We start from the raw sequence: 24,813 nt of genomic DNA, 5'->3' as shown, positions 1-24,813 counted from the left end.
TAACTAAGATTGCCAGAACCATACAACAGGGCTCAGACGTTACCAACTGGGAATAATTGAGAGGGGATTTCTAACTCCAGTAATAGCCTGACACCCAAAGGAAACTTCTGGAAACCTTCGACGGCGTCAGGTGATGTGAAATGTTTTCAGTTTGTGTTTGGACATTTTTGTCCTTGTTGTCCGTTGTGCAATACATATATTTAAAAAAAATGTGTGTGTGTGTGTGTGTGTGTGTGTGTGTAGTTTCTGGTGATACTGTACTGTATACATATCCACACTATTGTACAGTGTAATGCTGTGAAGCTACAGGAGGGACTCTGATATAGGTTGTTCCTTTATGAAGCCTTTCAACATAGGTTTGAAAATATGCACTCTGTCACTCACGTATTCACCTGGAAGCCCACCGCACACTGGGCCTGCAGATTAATACGCCTCCGTGTATATGACGGTAAGTTTTTTCCTCTCTAGTGTTTGCAAAGTGGATGCTGTAGTTCCTTTTGAAAGGTTTCGTATTATTCACCACAAACGTAGCAAGAGATATTTCCTTGACGTATGTACAGTTTTCGAACTAAGATACTACTTTGACAATTCTTTCCTAGGTTAAGAACCTGCTTTTAAAATGAAATACCTTAAACCAGAATACGATATCATAGAATGTACTGGATTGAAAGAAGAAAAACAGACAAGGTTTCATTAAACGGAAAAACAGCCTAAGTTCCAAATTTCACTTTTTTATTTACTCGGTGACCAGTTTCGGGACGAGACCCGTTTTCATCTCACCCTACAGGACAGAAAACCAAATTTACAACCACGTTCAGTACAGGTATTACCAAATTTTTAAGCACACTTCAAAAATGCAGAACGTATCGTTTGAAGATTTGCGTACCTGATAGTTAAAGTGAAAATTCCAAAAATTCAAGAACCATTTCAAGATAAGTGTTAAGTATTATTAAGTGCAAATTAACAGTTGCTGTATATACAGATGACTGGCAGTCTCCTCCTCCCGCTGCCGTCAGGAAACCTAGAGAACGGGGGCGCCGTGTCAGGATAGAAGTGCCAATAACTGAGAGTCAGTAAATGAAATGGAAATAATTAAGTAATAAATATGAGGGACGTCGCATCTGGTAACGGAAACAGTATGAAGGGTAAAATGGAGAAAGATTTTGGTCTTCAATTTTACATTGCATTTGGCCCACTGGTGATAATGAGTTCGTTGTTAGGGCACTCAAGGTCCAAATGATTCAGGCTTTTTGTGTTGAGGAGAATGTAATTTGGCCCGCTTGACGTTCTGTGGATTGTGGAATCAGGCTGCGACAGACCCAATGGCTCTTCTGCCGTTCCGCCCGCACTTCATTGCACACGTGCCAATCCGTTCTTGCAAGCACCCCAGTGAAATTGGTTGCCATAGCTGCTTCAGGCTCGTCTTCCCTGTGACCCTGGCTGCCCCTTTCGTTTGTTTCTTCTCTCCTTCTGTCTCTCTGCGGAAAGAAGCAGAAATGCCAAAAAAGGTGGGGGACACGAGGAGCGCGCGAAGCGTTAGAATACCCCACAGGCAGGGCGGAGCTGACACAGAAATACATCAGCTGCATTCAGCTCAAAGCACGGGCAGCGCTGTGTCCCTCAGTGGCAACAGCCGCTCTCGGTGAGGAAGAGTTCCAAGGCAAACATACGGAGTACAAGCGAGCACTTGCTTCCGTTTTTCAGCTCAAATGCTTATTTTAGAGTACCTTATGGCACTGGCTGAGGTCGAACATGTAGACTTCTCTCTCCTCCTCCCTTTCTCTTGTCACATACTAGCCCGTGTAGCCTCTTACGACTTCTGCGTGTTATTGACTCCTTTTTCCCACCTCCAGCTTCTTTTTCAGATTTCGTCATTCATTACACAGTGTAGTCTAAAGGACTTGTGCTTCATAGGTACAATTTTTTTCTACCTTATTTCGCCACCGTGCTTGGCAGTGTAGCCTTTCCTCCAGTCTTATTTTCTTTCCTCCTTCTTCTCCTCTAATTGTTCTCATGTACCAATCTGTGTAGACTTCTCTGTCTTACTTTATTCTTCTCTGTCCTCTTCCTACTTCTTCTGTCAAGTGTTAGGTGTATAGTCATTCTGACTCTTTCTGTCCCTCCTCCTTTGTTTTCCTCTTCCTCTTTTCCCGCCTCCTCCTCCTCTTAATCCTCCTCTATCTCTTCTTCTTCCTCCTCTTACTCTTCTGTATCCTCTCCCTCCTACTTATTTTCCTCTTCCTCCTGCTGCTACTCCTGCTCTTGTTCTTGCTCTACTGCTTTTGTCTTGCATGTAAACATTTGTAAATTTGTGGTAACGTCTTATCGGACGAAACTGCTTAGGTCATCAGTACCTAAGCTTACAGACTACTTAATCTAACTTAAACTGACGTACGCTATGGACAACACATACACCCACGCCCTAGGGAGGAATCGAACCTCCTATGGGGGAGCTGCACGGACCGTGATAAGACGCCCTTAGACAGCGCGGCTACACCGCGTGGCTGTTTTGCATGTTTCCTTATTTGCCTGTGTATCACTTAATCATTCCGTTTCTTATTAATTGAGTGAGGTGTTGCAGTGGTAAATGCTGGATTATCATTCGGGAGGATGGTGGTTCAAATCCCTGTCCAGCTGTCCAAATTTTGATGTCTATGGTTTGCCCAAAACCCATTTGTGGCAAATGCCGAAATCGTTCCTGAGAAAAGGAGATGGCCGATATCCTTGCTTATCCTTTCCACATACAAGGTTGTACACCATGTCTAATGACCTCGCCTAAACTTAGACCTTTATTTATTTCTTACGGACTTTTTTTCTGCTCTTCCTCCTCCTCATCCTTCTCAGCTACTTCTTTCCTCGCATGTTAGGCCGTGTTGTCCAAGTTTTCTGCTTCTACTGTTCACGTTGATCATAATTATCTCCATTCTCTTGGCTGATAGACCAGACCTAGTTTTTTTTTTTTTTTTCATTCTACAAATTTAATGGAATGAGAATACCAGAACGTATTTTTATATATACTACACGTATACATCAAATTTTTTTTCAAGAACATTGCCATCGTGAATGAGACATTTGTCGTAATGGTGTACCAGCATCCCCAACCCCTGTGCAAACAGTGTGCCTCAGACACGTCACGTTGTTGCGGTGCCCTGCAGTTTCTCATTTGAAGTTAACGCCGTCCGAGCAACCATTTCATTATGAGGAAGCTACATAGACCTATTCAAAACAAACTAAAAGTCGTACTGTCTCATGCGCTGTTGTGCTGCACTACGACGATCGAGAGCATACAGATGTGTCAACTGGCTGGTTTATCGAATCTTATTTGTGAGCAACAATTCATCGTTGGTAGCGAAATTATTTGCAAAATACCTGACAAAACTATGTTATCCATTGTATGATTTAATACATAACTTGAATTATACGTATCCATGGTCTCTCTCTGGACCAATAATCTCTTGACTTATTTCTGTTAGCAAATCTCCTACCAAGTCACAAAATAATTCAGGCCTTTGCAGATATCATATTCCGTCTGGTTATCATCATCTTGAATGGTACTGTTCTTTCAGTTGAGAACCAACCACCGAAGTATGAAGACGTTTTTAAAAAAGGCCTTTGCAGAACGCTTCAAGACTAATACTAGTTACAATTCTTGTCAAACACATCTATTTTTTTGTTTGTAAAAATAATTATGCAACTCGTGTGTCGTCGGAAGTGCATCAACAAGTTTCTTCGCTCTTAAATCAATGTAGCTGAAATGTGTGTCAGTTATGTGGCCAGACTAATGCGCTTCGTAAGTCTAAGACCTAAAGCGTTGGTAGGAAGCTAGGTGACAGAGCGGTCAACGCACTGGGTCGCATTTTGAAACAGCAGTGATCAAATCCCCTTTTGGCCATCAAGATTCAGGTTTCCCGTAGTTTGCATGAATCGCTTAAAGGAATTGTGAGGATGTGTATCAAAACGAGGCGTCGTATTTCCTCACTATTCCTATTCCATCCGAATCGCTGCCCACTGGGAAATAACCTCATCAACGACGGGGTCTTACATCTTGAACTTCCCCGTTTTTCTAATTCAGTAATTGAGGCTATGATTTGCTTACAACCCTAGAAACTGAGGATTTACTTCTTGCACACAGACGTCAGCAGTAGAGGACAGTATAATGTTCGCTAGTGCGATGGCTCTTGACATGGGGACTGGGGGAGGAGAGAATAGGGAAGGTGGACTAATGGACGTAGCTGATTGCTGATGCGGCTGTTGTACTGCATCGTCATGCTTGGCTGTTCTTTTTGTGCTGTTGTGCTGTTCAAGAGGAGGGGGATGTGTGCAAGCACTTGTTTTATTCTTTCTACGATCGTGAATAACAGCAGAAGCATGATACAACACTGCACTGGCTATCATCATGATCGCCTCAGGAAACTGATACACTTGACACTCAACATTCACAATGAACGAAGTGAACAAAGAAAAACTTTTACGACTTAGGTGGCTGATTTCCTAAGAAACATTCCAACCACTTTGACTCAGGACATATTCATTATTTTTTTAACTTTTTGTATGTACTTGTTGGAATAAATTCTGGGATTTCTGGAAACACAGGGAGGGTGGCGGAGGGGGAGGTGAGGAGGCGGAGAAGGGTGAGAAAGGAATAGGCCTCCAGGAGGTGTTGCTGTGTGACGACATTAATACACTCCCAACGAGAAGCAATATTATTTGTCTTTTGCACAAGTAATGTAGACGTATTTGGCTACTCTCAGGAGTTGTTCATATTCTGTATTTTTAATTACAGAGGTTCTCCTATTTTCCGAACTTCAACATAACATAAAGTCATATTTATAAGCTAAAAAAGGAGATTATTAGTACCTTTGGAAGTGAGATAATTGTGGACATTAGTCTACCAGAACTATGTTCATTATAGAAAGAGCACCTGGTTATGGAAAACGTGTGTCTAAAAACATAAAACAAATAATGGGTAGAAGGCTACATGGTTTTTGAAGAAAACACAGAAGGAAAACGTTGCTGTTCTATAGGCATTTGTTTAAATTTTAATTTTTTTAAACGGTCACTGAACCAGTCATGTTCAAAACTTTGCCATATCACTAGCCTTTGAACAGAGTGATAATTAGATATTCTTTCTTGAAGAAAAGGGTACACTGTCTAGCTCCGCGATAAAGAATGCAGTATGATAAAACCGTAAATAATGTCGCCTTATATCTGAAGACTGCAGGCCGTGGCGTATGCAAGTACTGTTTTAAGGATGAGTAATTCAGAAATGAAAGAAAGTGCCTCCCTTTCCAGAAGATATATTGTAAACAAAAAGTTTTGCACAAATACACATACCAGACCGACACATACTCAACACGTCTACCCACATTCACAGATGGGAAGAAACAGATAGTTGAAGACTGAAAAATTCGATATCGGGTTATGGAAACATATGCACGAAAAGGAAGATGAACATATATCTGTATTCTAATCTCTTTTTCGAGCGGGCATTTTTATATTGCATCTTTGTCCCGCAAGGTTTTCCCATACTTATCAAACGAGATATAGTTTATGGCTAAACCAACATCAGATCTATCACACAACAAATTAAAATATCTATTTTAACTGGATGGTAATCGAAAGATAAGCTATTTGTAGCTGACTTTACCTCGTGTTGGGACTCGCTATTCATTCCTCCAGATGGCAATCCCCCATTAATTTATCTACTAAACCCACATCTATTTAAAGGGGATTTAAAGGGATGTAGACTGGCAATGGCAAGGAAAGCGTTTCTTAAGAAGAGAAATTTTTTAACATCGAGTATAGATTTAAGTGTCAGGAAGTCATTTCTGAAAGTATTTGCATGGAGTGTATCCATGTATGGAAGTGAAACATGGACGATAAATAGTATGGACAAGGAGAGAATAGAAGCTTTCGAAATGTGGTGCTACAGAAGAATGCTGAAGATTAGATGGATAGATCACGTGACTAATGAGGAGGTATTGAATAGGATTGGGGAGAAGAGAAGTTTGTGGCACAACTTGACCAGAAGAAGGGATCGATTGGTAGGGCATGTTCTGAGGCATCAAGGGATGGCCAATTTAGTATTTGAGGGCAGCGTAGGGGGTAGAAATCGTAGAGGGAGACGAAGAGATGAATACACTAAGCAGATTCAGAAGGATGTAGGTTGCAGTAGGTACTGGGAGATGAAGAAGCTTGCAGAGGATGGAGTAGCATGGAGAGATGCATAAAACCAGTATCAGGACTGAAGACCACAACAACAACGATAGAGCAGATGTAGCCTTTTGTACCGGTTTTGGAAACGAAGTGCTACAGGCTCTTTGAACAGTACTCAGCTATATGCAGTGATCAGACCGCAGTGTCCTGCCATCAACTTGAAATTGTTTGAACTTTGGGTAGTACTCAACTATATGCATTGATCAGACTGCAGTGTCCTACCATCAACTTCAAATTATCTGAACTTTGGGTAAGATGGAGATAGAGAAAACACCAAGAATCCCGGTATCCAGTGTGGTTCAGGTTTCAAGAAGTGTCCAACACGACTGTTTGAGAGGGTGCGGCGGTGTCGCAGGCGTCGCTCCCGGATGCAGGTGCTGCCACCTGGCCGCCCCCCCCTCCCCCGCCCCCCGCTGAGGGGCGCGTCAGACAATGGGCGACCTGGCAGACCTTAATGAGCCTGCGATTGGGCAGCCGGCAGCCGGGCTGCTCCATTCTGCAGCGTCACGGCCCGCGTAATCAGCGTCGAGCAAGAAACGTGCATTACACTGATGAGTTTTCAAAAGCCGCCGAAAAAAATAAAGAACTGGCAGACACGCAATAGAGAAGCTATCAGCGAAATTGATCGGTCCGTCAAAGTGCATAATAGCTGACCGGACACGACGTACTTCGCACCTTTGAAGTGACTGTTGTTGGCGCTAGAAGGTAGCCGATCGGCAAGCCTCACATTTTCTCTATTCTGACACATTATAACAGACTACGGTCCGATCTAGTCCTTGGCGCGAGTGTAAGACATAAAATGGTTACTTATATCAAGATGAAGCTCAGCGGTCAAACTGAGATCTCATACCTTTGTAGCATTTTCTTTAGTTGGACAGCAGCTGTTGTTAATCCTACACTCAACTTTGCTCTCCAGATCATCATTATTATCACCCTTTTAGCGATAGACCTAATGGCCTGTTCCCGCCTCCTTCCGTCTTCTGTATGACCGACTCACTAATCTTTCATCTGTGATCATGTAATCTGGAGTTTGTCGTAGCACTTTGAAACGTTATATCCTCCTAACTTGCTGAAGCCAATTTAATCTGCACAATAGCGGGTAATCAGTCATGTTAAACCATCTGGGTATGACAGACTGAATTTATGGTTTAGAAGATATACAGGGAGGTCAGAAACACTCTGAAAAACTTGTAAGGATGTTCCAAGGTAGGTTATGCCGAGAAAAAAAATTTTTAACGAAGAAATTCGATATGTTGCACCGCTTCCGAGCTAATTATCATTGAAGCTAGCCAATCATACCGTTGGCGAGCAAATTCAAGCTGCTCGCCAGATGAAATTAGTGCTAGTTGGTCTAACAGCGTAAATAACAGAGCACGAGACTGCCCAGCCTTTGCTTCGGGTTCGATCTTTATCCCACATCTGATTTTTGCATCGTTCTCTTGTTCGGTTTTAGGAAACCAAAGGAAGAACACGTCTGGCGGTACTGTCTGTGGCGGGCCGCTTGAGTTTGCGTGGATGATGGCCTGATTGGCTGACATCAATGTTAATTAACCCGAAACGGCGCAACGTATCGATTTTTTTTGTTAACAATTATTCCTCGTCGCAACCTGCCCTGCAACACCCTTGCGAGCTTCCCAGACTGTTTCTGACCAACCTGTGTTTACGCCTCCATCAACCTTCGCCAAGATACCACACAGTGCGTGGTGGAGGGTACTTCTGGTACCACCAACTCTTCCGCCTTCCGTGTTCCATTCGCGACTGGCGAGCGGCAAGATTGATTCTCGCTAAAACTCTATATTCCTTCTAATATCTCGAACTTGCTCGATGAAGCCATTCCGCGAAATGTGTATGAAGGGAAGTAATATGTTGTCGGACTCTTTCCGCAAAGTATTCCCTCGAAATTTCAATACTAACCCCTCCGCGGTGCTCCACGCCTCTCCAGTAACGTCTCCCGCTGGAGTTTGTTGAGCATCTCTGTAACGCTCTCGCGCCGACCAAACGATCCCGTGAAGAAACGCGCCGCACTTCTTTGGGTATTCTCTACCTCTTTATCAGACCTACCTCGCGAGGATATCATATTGATGAACACTATTCAATAATCGGTCGAACAAGCGCGCTGTAAGCCTCTTCCTTCGTGGATGAGTTACATTTCCTTAAGACTCTTCCTGTGAATCTCAGTCAGGCATCTGTTTTTCCCACTATTTGTTTTATCTGTTCATTCCATTTAAGGTCGCTCAGGATAGATTCACCTAGATATTTTGCTGAAGTTACTCTTTCCAGCGATTTGTCATCAACAGTGTAGTTGTATACCATTCGATTTCTTTTCTACATAAGTTTATTTAGTACTGGGTCGATTGCCAGTTCCTGTACTATTCAGTAATCCTCTGCAGATTGTTACTATCTTCTGGAGTTGCCACCTTCTCTTAGACAACCGCATCACCTGCAAACAGCCTCACACATCTTCCGACGCTTTCTAATAGATCATTTATACACACGTCAAAAAAAGCTTTGCATAATCTCGGTTCCGAGAGTTCCGGAACCTGTACAGAAAATTGGAATAGAGATCAACTTCATTTCCGCCCTTTTTATTGATTACGAAAACCACACATTGCATGTTGTACCACCATACAGAGAGACCTTCAGAAGTGGCGATCCAGACTGCTGTACACACTGTTACCTCTAATACCCAGAACCACGTCCTCTTGCACTGATGCATGCCTGCATTCGTCGTGGCGTACTATACACAAGTTCGTCAAGGCAATGTTGGTCCAGGTTGTCCCACTCCTCAACGGCGATTCGGTGTAGATCCTTCAGATTGGTTAGTGGGTCACGTCGTCCATAGACAGCCCTTTTCAATCTATCCCAGGCATGTTCGATAGGGTTCATGTCTAGAGAACACGCTGACCGCTCTAGTCGAGCGATTTCGTTATCCTGAAGGAAGTCGTACACAATATGTGCAGGATGGGCGAAGGAATTGTCGTCCATGAAGACGAATGTCTCGCCAGTATGCTGCCGATACGGTTGCACTAGCGGTCGGAGGATGGCATTCACGTATCATACAGCCGTGACGGTGCCTTCCATGACCACCAGCGGCGTACGTCGTCCTCACATAATGCCACCCAAAAATAGCAGGGAACCTCCATCTTGCTGCACTCGCTGGACAGAGTGTTTAAGGCATTCAGGCGACCGGGTTGCCTCCAAACAAGATACCGACTATTGTCTGGTTGAAGGCATATGCGACACTCATCGGTGAAGAGAATGTGATACCAATTCTGAGCGGTCCATTCGGCATGTTGTTGTGCCCATCTGCACCGTGCTGCATGGTGTCAAATGGTTCAAATGGCTCTGAGCACTTATAGGACTTAACATCTATGGTCATCAGTCCCCTAGGACTTAGAACTACTTAAACCTAACTAACCTAAGGACATCACACAACACCCAGTCATCACGAGGCAGAGAAAATCCCTGACCCCGTCGGGAATCGAACCCGGGAACCGCATGGTGTCGTGGTTGCAAAGATGGACCTCGCCATGGACGTCGGGAGCGAAGGTGCGCATCATACAGCCTATTGCGCACAGTTTGAGTCTTAACATGACGTCCTGTAGCTGCACGAAAAGCAATATTCAACATGGTGGCATTGTTGTCAGGGTTCCTCCGAGCCATAATACGTAGGTAGCAATCATCTACTGCAGTAGTAGCCCTTGGGCGGCCTAAGCGAGACATGTCATCGACAGTTCCTGTCTCTCTGTATCTCCTCCATGTCCGAACAACATCGCTTTGTTTCACCCCGAGTCGCCTGAACACTTCCCTTGTTGAGAGCCCTTCCTGGCACAAAGTAACAATGTGGACGCTATCGAACCGCGGTATTTACCCTCTATGCATGGTTGAACTACAAGCTACACGAGCCGTGTACCGCCTTCCTTGGGGAATGACTGGACCTGATCGGCTGTCGGACTCCCACGGTCTAATAGGCGCTGCTAATTCGTGATTGTTTACATCTTTGGGAGGGTTTAGTGACATCTCTGAACAATCAAAGGAACTGTGTTTGTGATACAATATCCTCGGAGGAACCCTGACAACGTCTGTCTTCAGGAGTTCTGGGAATTGGGGTGATGCAAAACTTCTTTTGACGTGTGTGTATATTAAATAGAGTAACGGTCCTATCATAGTTACTTGAGGCACTCCACAAATTATCTTTATATTTGTCGATTTTGTTCCGTTAAGAGCAACGTGTTGATTTGTATCTACAAGCAAAGTCATGGATCAGTTGCAAATCTGATCCGATAATCTCTAATCTCCGTATTTTTATTTATTGAATGGCAGTGCTTGAAGCTGTAAAATGCCTTCCTGAAGTCAAAGAACACATCGTTCTTCCAGCTATGGATCCCATGGAGGAACAGAGCGAACTGAATTTCTCAAGATCTCTATTTGCGGAATCCGTGTTGTTTTCTATACAGAAAACTTCGTTCTCCAAAAATGCCATAATAGATGAGCGTAAAACATGTTCCATGATTCTTACCACAGATTAACGTCGCGATATTGGTCTATAATTAGTGCATCTACCGAACGAGCCTTCTTGAGAACGGGAATGACGTTCGCTTTTTTCCATTCGCTAGGTAGTCAATGTTGCTCCAATGAAAAACTGCTGCTAGAAGGGCAGCAAGTTCTTTTGCATAATCTCTGCAGAATCTGACAGGTGCATCAGTGGGTCTGGATGCCTTTCCACTACGAAGCAATTGTGGTTCCTTTTCTTTTCCTCAATAATTCATCTCCATATCTGGCATTACACTATTCCAGCGATGACTATAAGGAGGGGCCGTTTTACGACTTTCAAAGGCGAAATAGTTTCGGAAGACTGAGTTCGGTATTTCGACTTTCTCTATCACCTTTCGTTTCGGTGCCAGTATGACTAATGAGTGCCTGAGTTTATTTTTTTGATGCGTTTACTAATTATACGCAAAACCAAAACTTCTTAACATTTTTAGTCAGCTTGGTTGGCAAAATTTTACTTTAGATGTCACTGAACGCTTCTCTCACTGCTCTCCTTGTGATCATTTTCACTTCGTTCACCTTTTGTTTGTCAGCTATGTTTGACTTCTCTTAAATCTGTGGAGAAATTCTCTTCTCTTAAGCAGCTACTTTCCAGCACCGATATTAAACCGTGGTGAATCTTTCTCATCCCTTAAAACCTTGCTTGGGACGTATTTGTCTAATGTGTGTTGAACGATGTTTTTGAGTTATATCTATCCGCGTGCTCTTAAGGCTCGCAAAGTTTCACAGTTTCGGACGATAGACGTTGTTGTTGTTGTCTTCAGTCCATACACTGGTTTGAGGCAGCTCTCTATGATACTCTATGCTGCGCAAGCCTCTTCGTCTTCGGGTAACTACTGCAACCTCTATCCCTCTTAATCTACTTACTGGATTCACCTCTTGATTTCACTCTACGGAACCCCCACCCCCAACTCCTCTCCCCCCTTCCCTCCAGTGTTAAATTGGTAATCCCTTGATGCCTCAGAATGTGTCCTACCAACCGATCCCTTCGTTTAGTCAGGTTGTACCACAAATTTGTTTTCTCCCCAATTCTTTTCAGTGTATCCTCATTAGTTATGTGATCCACCAATTTGATCTTCAGCATTCTTCTGCAGCACAACATTTCAAAAGCTTCTATCCTCTTCTTATCTAAACTGAATATCGTCCATGTTTCACTTCCATTCATGGCACTGCTCCAGCCAAATACTTTCAGGAAGGGCTTCCTGACACTTAAATCTGTACACGGTGTTAACAAATTTCTCTTCTTCAGAAACGCTTTTCTTGCTATTGCCAGTCTGCATTTAATATCCTCCCTATTTTGACCATCATCAGTTATTTTGCTTCCCAAATAGCAAAACTCAGTCGGCCGTTGTGGCCGAGCGGTTTTATTCGCTTCAATCTGAAACCGCGTGACCGCTACGGTCGCAGGTTCGAATCCTGCCTCGGGAATGGATGTGTGTGATGTCCTTAGGTTCGTTAGGTTTAAGTAGTTCTAAGTTCTAGGGGACTGATGACCTCAGAAGTTAAGTCCCATAGTGCTCAGAGCCATTTGAACAATTTTTTCTACTTTAAGTGTCTCATTTCCTAATCTAATTCCCTCAGTATCACCTCATTTAATTCACCTACCTTGTGTTATCCTTCTTTGATTTTTTTAAATGTTTATCTTATAGCGTCGTTTCAAGATACTGTGCATTCCGTGTAAGTGCTCTTCCAAGTCCTTTTCTGTCTTTGACAGAATTACAATATCATCGGCAAACCTCAACGTTCTTATTTCTATTCCATGGACTTTAATTCCTGCTTCATATTTTCTGTTCTTTTCTTTACAGCTTGCTCAATATACAGACTGAATAACGTCGGAGATAGGCTACAACCCCGTCTCACTCCCTTCTCAACCACTCCTTCCCTTTCATAGCCATAGGTTCTTATAACTGCCATCTGGTTTTTGTACAAATTGTAAATAGCCTTTCGCTCCCTGTATTTCAGCCCCGTTATGACATTATCTACGATGAAAAGTTAACCTAATAACAAGAACCGCTAATGCTGCAGATGACACCGCATGAGAAAAATACAATAGAGTGTCAGAAAAGTGTAAGAGATAGCGTTCTGCACACAATCATAAAAATAATCACAACAATAACTGAAATTAACATTTTACATTGAGTAACAATCTATGTCTCATTTGTTTTAGGTTTTAAATTAAAAGACCGCTGATGACTGAGCCCTTGCTGAAACCAGTTTGGGAATAGTAAACAAAATGTCTGCATCAGCACGGCTCCCAAATGTCGTATTGCTTATCTGTAGATATGGACCAATCAGGATTGTGTAACAATAGTAAGAGAAGACTGATTAATCACGTACAAAACTCAGAGAAAGAACGAATCGTCGAAAGGTGACTGAATTTGTTTTCATTGCCGTGTTTCTGCTTAGAATCTAATGATCGCAAGAACGAATGGGTGACGCTGCTTTGAGTAGAATGAGGTCTTACATAGAGATGAGACACACTCAGATGTATGAGTGTGGATCTAGATGATCGCTGAAAGAATTTTTATCTGAGGGCGTTGTGATAGTCGTGAAATTTGGTGGAATTGGTGTGACGCCGTAGCGTTGCTTCTTTGGCCCTGGATCTTTCGTTCTGTTCGATTGCTCGTGTACTAATAAAAATATTTTGGACAGTTACACGCTTCTCGCACATGAAAAAACGAACATTTTCGGTACCAGTATTATAGTGTGCCAATCAGAAGCCAAGGACCATTGCCCTGTAGTTCGAAGGATAGAGGACGGGCTGACTGAGCTGCTCAGAGCCGACCTCGTCATCTGCGGGATGACCCAGTGTCAGCTGTGCACCGAAGCAGCTCGTCTAAAAACTGTTTATCGTTCATCGGGATGGATACACACTGATTCCGTGTTCAGTGCGTCAGTACTCAGTGGAAAGAATATCTGGGACATTCACGCTGTAGGCAATGTGCTACTTGACTTGCGTCTTTCGAAGTTAATGGTGAGAGGGATGTCGGATGACTTGTCAGCATACATGGTGGTCCAATTAAATTTATCATTTGGAATGTCTCTGAAACAACAATAGATACTGAAAAGCCACTTTCACGGGTATGAATGTGAGGCAGGGGTTCATGAATGTAAATACTAAAGACATTCTAAAATGTAAGCAAATATTATTTTAAATGGAAATCTACTATTTTTTACAGGGACACACCGTAGCATATGATACAGAATAAATAATATGGAAAAATCACAAGAAGAATGTTGTTGGTTGCATCGCAATACGTCAGTCACATCCCGAGCAGTTGCAAGTGAATTTGACGCTTGAAACAAATGAAGCAATTATATTAAACATAACGGTGGCGAAAACCTTAACTTACCTGCGGGGATAAACATAATTAATGGCTAACCAAGGATGTCCAGTAAAGTTTTGCATCACCCTAGTTCCCTGAACTCCTGAAGACAGACGTAGACTGTCCATACTGCATTACAGACACAGTCCCTTTGACTGTTCAGAGATGTCACTAAACCTGCGCAAAGATGTAAACAACCATGCATGAGCGGCTCCTGCTAGACGGAGGGGTCCAACAGCCGATCAGTTCCAGTCATTCCACCAGGAAGGAGGTACACGGCTCGTGTTGTCTGTAGTTCAATCACGTCTAGACGGTCAATACCGCTGTTCGATCGCTTCCACATTGTTACTTTGTATCAGGAATGGGTCTCAACAAGGGAAGTGTCCAGGCGTTTCGGAGTGAACCAAAGCGATGTTGTTCAGACATGGAGGAGATACAGAGAGGCAGGAACTGTCAATGACATGGTCTCGCTCAGGCCGCCCAAGGGCTACTACTGCAGTAGATGATTGCTACCTGCGGATTATGGCTCGGAAGAACCCTGACAACAACGCCACCATGTTGAATAATGCTTTTAGTGCAGCCTCAGGGCGTCGTGTTACGACGCAATAGGCTGCATGATGCGCGACTTCACTCCCGACGTCCATGGCGAGGTACATCTTTGCAACCACGACACCATGCAGCGCGGAACAGATGGGCCCAACAGCATGCCGAATGGACCTCTCATGATTGGCATCACATTCTCTTCACCGATGAGTGTCAGTATATGCCTTCAACCTGGCAATTGTCGGAGACGCGTTTGGACGCAGCCTGGTCAGGCTGAACGCCTTAGACACACTGTCCAGCTAGTGCAGGAAGGTGGAGGTTCCCTGATGTTTTTGGGTGCCATAATGTGGGGCCAACGTACACTGCTGGTGGTCATGGAAGGCGCCGTAACGGCTGTACGATACGTGAATGCCATTCCCCGACGGATAGTGCAACCATATCGGCAGCATATTGGCGAGGCACTCGTCTTCATGGACGACAATTTCGCGCCCCTATCGTGCACATCTTGTGAGTGACTTCCTTCAGGATAACGACTCGCTTGACTAGAGTGGCCAGCATGTTCTCCAGACATGAACCCCATCGAACACGCCTGGGATAGGTTGAAAAGGGCTGTCTATGGATGACGTGACCCACAAACCACTCTGAGAGATCTACGCTTAATCTCCGTTGCGGAGTGGGACTATCTGGACCAACAGAGCCTTAATGAACCTGTGTATAGTACGGCACGACCAATGAAGGCATGCCGCAGAGCAAGAGGACGTGCTACTGGGTATTAGAGGTACCGGTGTGTACAGCAATCTGGACCACCACCTCTGAAGTTCTTGCTGTATGGTGGTACAACATGCAATGTGTGGTTTTCATAAACAATATAAAGGGCGGAAATGAAGTTTATGTTGAGCCGGCAATACAGATCTGGTGCCAGCGCCTTTGGGGCCGTGGACAAGGCTCCAGGTTCGGCGCCGAGGCGTCAACGGCACGTCGGGCGTTTTTGTTTATGTTCCAACGAGGAACGCACCTCTTCCCGCAGCAAACCCTGAGCATCCGCCCCGCTCTCCAAAACCACGGCTCACAACCTCACTGTGCGGCAAGAAAGACTGTAGTTTGACGCGGGCGTTAGAGTCGTTGAAATGCAGACGGAGATGAAAAAGAAAAAGATCGACTCATGAAGCCATGGCGATCGGCTGGTCGATCGCGATCGACGGGTTGAGCACCCCTGCTGTAGATGATGGAAGGGGTGATCACTGTCGCAGTCAGCTACGGAAATCTTGGAAGAGTGGAGGAAATGTGAAGATAGTCAGCCAGGAGGCAGCACACGTGGCAACTTCTCAAGAGAGCATCCGAGTGTAGGCGGCGAAGCAGGGTGTCGCGTATCAAAGCAGCGAGGCAACCCGGTGGACTATTACAATCTACCCAGAGAAGTAACGCAGCTGTCTCTCTTCAACTGCGCATGCTGTAATGTGACGTCGTCACATCCAACAGCACGAGTGCTACGTTGCTCACGGCACAAGGCCAGTATTTCTTTTTGAAAGTGTGTGTAATGTACTGTGCAAGTGCAGAGGTTTTTTTTTTTTTAAAAAAAGCTGTCTTATTGGCTCTGTGGGTAACTGGTAATTTTCTGGTTTAGGTTCAATGTCTGCTGCTAGTGAATTTTTGCATTTTATTTTGTTCCTCACAATGATAAAGAATTTGTTATAAAAATTGTTTTTATTTAAACATTGCAACTTATATACATAAAATTAATTTATTCAATTTAGTTACTATTACTACTCTTCTAAGGTAAAAGACTACAGATGGCCGTAAGAAAGCGATAATATGAGTAAATGTAGTATGAAAATTTTTTTCATGGTGACTACCACAGAAATGAATTTATTAAAGCAAGGTGACGTTTTCCAGTTTTGCCGTATACTAATTTAACTTTTTCACGATTAATTTCAACCTTCTACGCCATTCCCAAGTGAATCTGTGGTTCTGCAAGAAAAAACTGTGCTTTACATATTGAAATGTCACCGTCTTTACATTTCTGTCTTCTACTCGTTTTGGTTCACAAGTGATGTCTTATTGGTTTGACAGCTTGAAATTTTGCAAAGGTATAATTTGTGAACCAGAAACGAATAGCAAACACTAATTTAAATACACTAACATTTCAAAAATGTAAGGTACAGTTTTGAATTTCAGAACCTTAGAATCACTTTGAGAATGCCCTAGAAGGCTGAATCTAGTCGTGAACCAATAAAATTAGTACAGTAAGAGTGGGAAACGCCATCTTATTTTAGTACGAAAGTGTTTTTTGTAGATGATTGGCTACATAGACCCTTTTGTAGTAGTTCTTTGTGGAAAAAGTGAGATTTAAAGAGATAGGCAGATCTACTGCAAATGTAAATCTAACGACAGGAGGATGTGGAATGAGGCTAACCGATTCGGCTCAGACTATGTGAACAGAAGCAGATAGAAACCCTTTTCAAGTTTCTGGAATATTCCGCCTGAGCGGGCCATAGGAAGAGGCAAAGCGCTCTCTTTAGCTTTACATGTAGAGTACTAGCGAATTTTGAACAACGCCTATCGTGACGATGTGGCAACCAAGTGGTTAAGGCGTGGTATTACAGCCTGGCAGATTCCTACTTGTCCTATTATTTTATTTTGTTCCTCATAATGTTAAATGACTAATTATAAAATTTTAATTACAGTATTTACACAGTTCAGTTCTTAGGTACAAACTTGATACATTCAATTTAGTTAAGTTTACTGCCATGTTAAGTCAAAAGGCTATATAAGTCAGCACACTGCGGCACACTGAAGGAATTTTGCACGAGCCGCCACTGATCATTCCGGTCTGGAGCAGTGGTCGTTGATCAGTTTTGTGGGTCACTGTCGTTCAGGAAATCACTCCCGATCCAAACGCTGAACGCCACGGCCAGCTGAACACTCCTAATCCATACAACATATGGGCACTGGACAAGTACGCATTTGACTACACTTCAGTTGCTCTGTACCGAAAACTAAGTCCGTGATGAACACTCAACAGTTGATGCTGCCTCCTGCACAGTCTCTGATGAACACTTAACTGTTGATTCTAGATGCTTGATGCTAGCAGAACAATCAAGTTAGCTGTGTGCCAACACAAGCAGTGAAGTGTGTCACACGTCAGGAGTCTAGTGTTGCCGTCTGTGGCGTGCTTTCGGCTACAACGGTTAAAGGATATTGTTCTGGTTGTGATCAGTGCAGTCTTGTAGGGCAGACGAAACTGTCTGGGTTCGCCAAACTAAGTTACCAAGAGATCACAATGTTTAACTGTCGTGGGCTGTGGCAGGCAGTACGGGATACATAGGGTTTGGGGGGGGGGGGGAGAGAGGCCGCCGCCTCCTTCTTCCACCCGCACCCCTCCCCCCCCCCCCCCCTCCTGTGGGGCCGTCTCCATTGCTATCTGCGCCACCCCCGCCAGTCAGCCCATACGCTATTTGTTCGTTTCTTTCGTCAGTCGGGACGCGACTGAATGGATTCCGGAAACAGCGATCGTGTGAGACCCAACTCGCTTTATTTGTTCATGAGACCCAGAAAATATTAGATACAGGCTCCCAGGTAGATGCTATTTTTCTTGACTTCCGGAAGGCGTTCGATACAGTTCCGCACTGTCGCCTGATAAACAAAGTAAGAGCCTACGGAATATCAGACCAGCTGTGTGGCTGGATTCAAGAGTTTTTAGCAAACAGAACACAGCATATTGTTATCAATGGAGAGACGTCTACAGACGTTAAAGTAACCTCTGGCGTGCCACAGGGGAGTGTTATGGGACCATTGCTTTTCACATTATATATATAAATGACCTAGTAGATAGTGTCGGAAGTTCCATGCGGCTTTTCGCGGATGGTGCTGTAGTATACAGAGAAGTTGCAGCATTAGAAAATTGTAGCGAAATGCAGGAAGATCTGCAGCGGATATGCACTTGTGCAAGGAGTGGCAACTGACCCTTAACATAGACAAATGTAATGTATTGAGAATACATAGAAAGAAGGGTCCTTTATTGTATGATTCTATGTTAGCGGAACAAACACTGGTAGCAGTTACTTGTGTAAAATATCTGGTAGTATGCGTGCGGAACGATTTGAAGTGGAATGATCATATAAAATTAATTGTTGGTAAGGCGGGTACCAGGTTGAGATTCATTGGGAGAGTCCTTAGAAAATGTAGTCCATCAATAAAGGAGGTGGCTTACAAAACACTCGTTCGACCTATACTTGAGTATTGCTCATCAGTGTGGGATCCGTACCAGATCGGGTTGACGGAGGAGATAGAGAAGATCCAAAGAAGAGCGGCGCGTTTCGTCACAGGGTTATTTGGTAACCGTGATAGCGTTACGGACATGTTTAGCAAACTCAAGTGGCAGACTCTGCAAGAGAGGCGCTCTGCATCGCGGTGTAGCTTGCTCGCCAGGTTTCGAGAGGGTGCGTTTCTGGATGAGGTATCGAATATATTGCTTCCCCCTACTTATACCTCTCGAGGAGATCACGAAGGTAAAATTAGAGAGATCAGAGCGCGCATGGAGGCTTTCAGACAGTCGTTCTTCCCGCGAAGCATACGCGACTGGAACAGGAAAGGGAGGTAATGACATGGCACATAAAGTGCCCTCCGCCACACACCGTTGGGTGGCTTGCGTAATATAAATGTAGATGTAGAGTTATCGAGTAGTTTTACTTTCCTATGCAACATGCTCGTCCGCGTCGTCGTATTTTCTATCTGGCACATAGACAGCTAACACATACCTACGAGAATAGTCGCAGCCATTCTAGTGATTTCGATGTATTCTGTCTGGCATTTGTTCGAGAAAAGTCGCGAATATTCCACTGTTTTGTGATTAAAAAGAGACTAATGGGAGACATTCTTCAATACAAGCAAACGAGCATAAACGCCCTTAACGATCGTGATTCTGTTGTGCAAATGTTGTCTGTTTGTCCTAGATCTGACTATCCTACTTTGCACACGCTGTACAAAATATTTGCTTGTCTACCTGCAACTATTGTTACAGTGGAAAGAAGTTTTTCAACATTGCGGCGTACAAAGACATGTCTGAGGTCGACAGTGAGGGAGGACCGACTTAGTGGCTTAGCTCTGTTGAACACTCACCCTGACACTGATTATCCTATTGACGATGTAATTAACCCATTAGCCAGGAAGAATAGGCACATAGAATTCATTATTTAAGGAAGAGAACCGCAACTGTAACTTTTTATATCATAAGATGTCATTGAATTATGTATGTGTATAATTAGATTAAATAAAACTTTCTTAATCTTAGCATGTGACTTGATTATTTTTTATTACGGTAAAAGTAAAGAAAGCTCAAGACATCTTTAACGTCCACTCCATGAGGTTTTTCTCTATCCGCCACTGGTGGTAGGGCCTAGAGTATTAAAGTTGGAGGGTTTAATTTTATTGTTATTGCGTTCAGCGAAATTTTAATCTCTCGTCTTGTTGCTGGCATTCACAGTTTTGTGGTTTCCATTTGCCGTGTCCAGTAGATGGTAACTCGGGCTCGTGTATTCTGTTGCTGGCCGAGCTAGGTGGTGGAGTGGTTAGCGTGTTGAACTCACATTGGGCAGGACGATGGTTCAAATCTGTATCCGGCCATCGAGATTTAGGTTTTCTGTGATTTCCTTTGTCGCTCCAGACAAATGGTTTCTTCGAAAAGGCACAGCCGATTTCCCTTCCCGTCCACGAACAAAATAATTCAAACTCTAATGAACTGTTTGTGGATGAGGTTTTAAGCCCTAAACTTCCTTTTCTTCTCCTATAATTTTCGCTCCGTTATTAACTGCTCTTTTAGTGTTAGTTAGGGCGTCAGCTTCCGGTGTGTATATGTATTCTGGGCTGAGATTGATTACAGTAATTTTTATTGTTCTCCTTTTACTGTCTCTCTCTCTCTCTCTCTCTCTCTCTCTCTCTCTCTCTCTCACTCTCTCTCTCTCTCTCTCTTTCCAAGCATTAATCCCGACTTGTGGGGTCTGCTGGTTAATCGGATGTGGGATGTTAATTTTAAAGGGTGGCTAGATGCCCTTCCTGCCGCCACCCCATACCTCCTAGGAAGGAATTACTGTACCCCAATTGTCTGCATCTAGTGTAATCCATGGAATAGTGTGAATGTATTCAGTTGTCTGCGAAGTGTGTAACTGAGGTGGAACATGGGGACCAGCCCAGTATTCACCTAACAGGTTGTGGAAAACCGCCTAAAAACCACATCCAGGCTGGCCAGTACACCGGCCCTCGTCGTTAATCCACCGGATGGATTCGATCCGGGGCCGGCGCGCCTACCCCAGTCCAGGAAGCAGTGTGTTAGTGCTCTTGGCTGCCCTGGTGGGTATTGTTCTCCTTTTACTGTTGTGTTATAACTTTTGGTGTGATACTGCTTGTCTTCCCTTTATTGTGTAATTAGGGAAACTGAACAGGGCAGTTTATTTTATGATGTGTTCTATTGACCTGGATATTAACATTTTAATTTGGTAAATCGTGTCATGAATATATCATCTAACTAATCTTGTGTACACACTGTAAGTTGTTCCAATTGGTTAACCCACCATACTTGTTCCGGACACTGCGAGAGGGCTGTACAAGCAATGATCACACGCACGGCACAGCGGACACACCAGCAACCGCGGTGTTGGCCGTCGAATGGCGCTAGCTGCGCAGCATTTGTGCACCGCCGCCGTCAGTGTCAGCCAGTTTGCCGTGGCATACGGAGCTCCATCGCAGTCTTTAACACTGGTAGCATGCCGCGACAGCGTGGACGTGAACCGTATGTGCAGTTGACGGACTTTGAGCGAGGGCGTATAGTGGGCATGCGTGAGGCCGGGTGGACGTACCGCCGAATTGCTCAACACGTGGGGCGTAAGGTCTCCACAGTACATCGATGTTGTCGCCAGTGGTCGGCGGAAGATGCACGTGTCCGTCGACCTGGGACCGGACCGCAGCGACGCACGGATTCACGCCAAGACCGTAGGATCCTACGCAGTGCCGTAGGGGACCGCACCGCCACTTCCCAGCAAATTAGGGACACTGTTGCTCCTGGGGTATCGGCGAGGACCATTCGCAACCGTCTCCATGAAGCTGGGCAACGGTCCCGCACACCGTTAGGCCGTCTTCCGCTCACGCCCCAACATCGTGCAGCCCGCCTCCAGTGGTGTCGCGACAGGCGTGAATGGAGGGGCGAATGGAGACGTGTCGTCTTCAGCGATGAGAGTCGCTTCTGCCTTGGTGCCAATGATGGTCGTATGCGTGTTTGGCGCCGTGCAGGTGAGAGCCACAATCAGGACTGCATACGACCGAGGCACACAGGGCCAACACCCGGCATTACGGTGTGGGGAGCGATCTCCTACACTGGCCGTACACCTCTGGTGATCGTCGAGGGGACACTGAATAGTGCACGGTACATCCAAACCGTCATCGAACCCATCGTTCTACCATTCCTAGACCGGCAAGGGAACTTGCTGTTTCAACAGAACAATGCACGTCCGCATTTATCCCGTGCCACCCAACGTGCTGTAGAAGGTGTAAGTCAACTACCCTGGCCAGCAAGATCTCCGAATCTGTCCCCCATTGAGCATGTTTGGGACTGGATGAAGCGTCGTCTCACGCGGTCTGCACGTCCAGCACGAACGCTGGTCCAACTGAGGCGCCAGGTGGAAATGGCATGGCAAGCCGTTCCACAGGACTACATCCAGCATCTCTACGATCGTCTCCATGGGAGAATAGCAGCCTGCATTGCTGCGAAAGGTGGATATACACTGTACTAGTGCCGACATTGTGCATGCTCTGTTGCCTGTGTCTATGTGCCTGTGGTTCTGTCAGTGTGATCATGTGATGTATCTCAGCCCAGGAATGTGTCAATAAAGTTTCCCCTTCCTGGGACAATGAATTCACGGTGTTCTTATTTCAATTTCCAGGAGTGTAGATATATTTAAGTATTGTTAAGGATTTCCACTCAAACAACTTCCAGCCAAGTTTCACTTCCTTCGTTTGCTGCGGCACAGATATTGGAAATGGGTGTAGAATGTTGGGAATTGTGCGAGCAGGGTGAGAAGGGATGTGGGATGGGTTTCGGTGATGGGAGTGGGTTATTGGCACGTTGATGTAAAAGATGTTAGGGAGTTCTGCATCATCGAGACGCCAACGGTCTTGCCGCAGTGGTAACAGCGGTTCCCGTCAGATCATCGAAGTTAGGCGCTGTCGAGCTAGGCTAACACTTGGGTGGGTCACCACTTGATTGAGAAGTGGCGCCTCCGGTCTCGTAAACTGGCATACGAGCGTGAGAGCGGTGTGCTGAGCACATGCCTCCCCGTGTCCACATCCAGTGACACCCGTGGGCGAAGGATGACACTGCCGGTCGGGCCGGTTCGGGTGGAGTTCAGTTTTTTAGTTTTTGCAGCAGGGACGTGGGTAGTGTTTGTTTTTTCCACATAGGACGTGGAGTGTGTCCAAGGAGAAGGATGGGCTGTAGTTTGGTATATGTATAGATATGTAAGATTATTGCGCCGTAGCCGCACAGGATTGGAAAGTACTGTACAGACAATGAGGATTTGATCGTTGAATTTACTAGATGTCTCGTTTGTATTACTACAGTTTTTACCGGATAGAATTTCGTCACAGATCAATATACGAGGGCTGTCCAGAAAGTAAGTTATGATTGATGAAAATCAGTGAAAATCAGAAATGTTTCATTTGTAACAGTTAGCTACACCTTTCAGCTACTTCTCTACGTAGTAGCCGTTCTGACTCAGACATTCGTCGCAGCGTTGTACCAACTTTCCAATACCCTCATCATAGAAGGCAGCCGCCAGTGCTTTCCGCCAGTTCTATACGCTGGCGTGAAGCTCGTTGTCTGTGCCAAAATGTTGTCTCCATAGCCAGCGGTTCGTTTGAGCAGAGATGAATCTCAGTGGGAGACAATTACGGGCTGTATTGCGGGTAACCATCGTTTCCAATTGAAACGATGCAGGAACATCTTCGTTGCCCCTGCAGAATGAGGTTGAGAATTGTCTTGAAGAAGAAACCGTACGACAGTTATGTAATGTTGGTTGCATAGCTTCAGGGGAAAATTCTCACCAGGCTCTCGTACTTGGCGGGAGACACTACTTTCTATAACATCTTTACGCTCTCAATGAGAGCTCAGGAATTAAAAGAGCGACATATTTCTGCCTAGAGTCATACTAGGGACACTGCTCAACACATCTTTGCAAAGCTTCATCGGATTTTCATTGTCGTTTCCATTTCGCGACCGACCGTAACTTACTTTCTGGACGGCCCTCGTATCATCTGCGAAAAGCAGGTACCTCTTAAATGTATGTAGGGGGCTACTCATTCACACTAAGTCGTTACGTCCTGCAGTGCAGAATATTTTTCGACTCAGGCGTATAACTCGGTTACGTATCTCATATTATCAAATTTTCTTTACAAGGCGTTGTTGTCGTATTGAATCACAAGCACTTCGACAGGCTAGAAGCAGCGAATCAACATTTTTTTCCATCCGTGGCACTGAGGAGAATCATTTACTCCCATCACTTCGTTACAGATATATTCAAACACCTTGTGTACCGTCGAGTTTGGAGATGTTTGCACAACAGATTTCGTTGGTTAGTGGAAAACGATGTCCGGATTATTGATTACATGAAACTGGTGTCGCAGCAGCGCGTAGAGAAGGGAACGCGGGCTAGAACCTAGGCGGACCACACATCAAGGGACAAGGAAGCTGTCAGCTCGTTTTGAAACCCGACACCGTCAAAGCCGCCGTGACGCGAACAGACACACACACACATGTGTGTGTGTGTGTGTGTGTGTGTGTGTGTGTGTGCGTGTGTGGAGCTGGAGCCAGCGAGCAGGCATCGCTCGCTACGCCTGTTACACAACCGCGGTGGCGTAGCGTGCGGCGAAACCGGACGCACTCGCCCGGCGTAGCCGCAGGACACGGCGTGGCTGCTCTCTGGGAGGGGAAACTGGACCGCAGCCTCCAGTCCTGCGGGGAGTCTAGAACGTACGCTATCTGATCGAAAGCTCCTGGACGCCCCTGTGTACTGCTGGATTGATCGCCGAATGTCAGGAGAGGGCGATCCGCCAGCATGAAAAGAGGTGGGGGGCACTGCGTTGTCAGCAGAGAAGCACCAACAGAAGACTGGATGGGTCGGTAGAGCTCTGT

The sequence above is a fragment of the Schistocerca gregaria genome, chromosome 6 (genome assembly GCF_023897955.1).
Source record: "Schistocerca gregaria isolate iqSchGreg1 chromosome 6, iqSchGreg1.2, whole genome shotgun sequence".
Lineage (NCBI taxonomy): Eukaryota > Metazoa > Arthropoda > Insecta > Orthoptera > Acrididae > Schistocerca > Schistocerca gregaria.
This window is presented reverse-complemented; position numbering follows the sequence as displayed.